This window comes from Sesamum indicum, unplaced genomic scaffold, assembly GCF_026168435.1.
Source record: "Sesamum indicum cultivar Baizhima isolate 11 unplaced genomic scaffold, ASM2616843v1 HiC_scaffold_26, whole genome shotgun sequence".
Lineage (NCBI taxonomy): Eukaryota > Viridiplantae > Streptophyta > Magnoliopsida > Lamiales > Pedaliaceae > Sesamum > Sesamum indicum.
In genome coordinates, this window is record NW_028292391.1 from 10,001 (window position 1) to 12,500 (window position 2,500).

Consider the following 2,500-nt stretch of genomic DNA (forward strand, 5'->3'; position numbering starts at 1 on the left):
ATTGAAATTGCAATTCAAAGAATTTCAATTTCACAATGCAATAATATTCAAAATTGTCTTGTATTGACACTACATATCTAATTTACATAGCTAAAAAAGTATAAATGGAGAAGAATTGAAAAAAAAAGATATCGGATTTTTTAGTCCATGATGTATTTCATCAATCTAAGTGGAATAAGCAAAGTGGATTCCTTGTTGGTTAGTCGAGTTCCAATGAAAACCACAGAAATGTCCGAATTTATAAGATCAATAAACTAAGGTTTTATCGTTCTAGACCATCGGATTCGACGGAAACAATGATAAATAGATACGAATACCCCAGAAGGGGGGGGGAAATCAAAAAAACAAGTCGAGAAAAATTATACAAAGTTATATACAAGCCGCTACCCCCCCTTGGTATTTCTTTAATTGAATTTCATTTGATTAGACGGAAGACGGAAGTTCCTTAAAAACTTCCGCTTTCTTTAAAAGATTCTGAACAGTTCCTGTGGGTTGAGCACCTTTTTCAAGGAAATCTAGAATAACAGGAACATTTAAATAAGTTTGATTCTTCATTGGATCATAAAAGCCCACTTTTCTAAGATCTTTTCCTTCTCTTCGGGATCGAACATCAATTGCAACGATTCGATAGACGGCTCATTGGGATAGATGTAGATGAACAATACCCCCCCTAGAACCGTATAGGAAGTTTTCTCCTCGTACGGCTCGAGAAAAATGATTTGATTCGAAGTTTTGTCTATGTATGCAATTCGAATAAATTAAATGACAAATGGGGCCTATAAAATCAATTAGACTATGATTTCAGTCTTTTTTTTCCTGAAAATGAAAAAGAAACCATTCGTACTCATAACTCAAGTTAGATAACTCTCAAATAGCTGAAAGGAAAAATCTTTAGTCAATTTCATTTATTGAGTGGTCTTTACCCCCTTTTGTTTGTCTCGTTTAAAATTCTATTTGGATTCTTTAGTCTGATCCAGTTATTGAGATTATCGAGACAATTAAAATGGTGTTTCCTTGTTCTTAGATCCTTTATCCTTATTTTAAATCATTGGGTTTAGACATTACTTCGGTGCTTCTTAATCCTTTCAAAATGGCAGCAACATACCCTTTTTTGATTTTTTCTATCAAAGAATCCTATGGACAGTTGATTCCCCAGTGATACACTTTGAATCGAAAAAGTTTGATCAATTCCAACAAGTTTTGCTTTTGAATTGGAAACTTGCTCGAATTGGATCCTTTCGATTTCTATAGATGAAAGATACATTTACGAAGTTGTTCCAATTGATTGATTGGCATTAACCCTAGATCCTTGCCCCCGAGAAATGAATTAATCCTTTCTACTCGAGCTCCATCGTGGACTATTTACAACCCAACAAAAAAGAAGGGGTTCAGGTGTAACAGAACAAACAATGTCGAGCCAAGAGCACCCTCATGCCTAGATAAATCGAAAATGGTGGATGTAAAAATCCACAACGGACCGTGTCCTTCAAGTCGCACGTTGCTTTCTACCACATCGTTTCAAACGAAGTTTTACCATAACATTCCTCTAATTTAATTTGGAACCGGTATGGAATTGATTCAATTATGGAATCATGAATAGTCATTGGTTCAGCTGTCCATAGACATGGTAATCTAGACTTTTTCTATGATATGTGGGACGATTTTTCTTAAAAAGTCTTAGCAAGACAGCATCTTTAACATACATAAATAATATCTAGATAATAGAAAGAAATAGCAATATATAAACGAATAACTTTTTGAATCTGCATCTTCAAGTGACTCAATAGGATAGATTAAATGATTTCCTACTTTTTGGAGTACCAAAGATTCCACTTCCAAGGAATCATTAAAAATATTTATTAAATATATTTATAATTTAAATTGAAAAAGTTTCCTATTTAGACATCATTATTTAATTTGATTTCATTTGAAGAAAACTGGACAATAAGCATCACGTTTGATCCTCATAGGAAGATAAGTCTTTCTTTTTTAATTGACTCATCACTGATTTAATCTAAAATAGATCAAAAAAAAGAAGAAATAAATCCCATTTTTTTCATTTTCATGAGATGTATAAAAAAACAATGGAAGTTAAGATTTGAATCTTTACTCTTTTCATCTGATTACGAAAATCAAAAAATAATAGGGAGGGGTTTTCGTATCTATCAGATAGACTGAACAGTTGTCACTGTTATAGATATTCTATAATATAGAATTGAAATAATTTCAGTTTAAATAATTTAAGGGATCGCAAATGTTTTTCACAAAAACCAAAAAATTATTGTCATTGAAATAGAACGATACATACCATATAAGCTAAACATTTCCCCATTTTATATGATTCTATCATATGTATTTTCTTTAACATGGGGTTGAGTAATATTTCAATAATTGACTCTTGTGATAAAGTGAATAAAATAAAAGGGATAGGATAAATCACCCCTGCCTCAATCGTTACATAGATTTCCAATTTTTCATTAGAACCAAACACGAAATACCT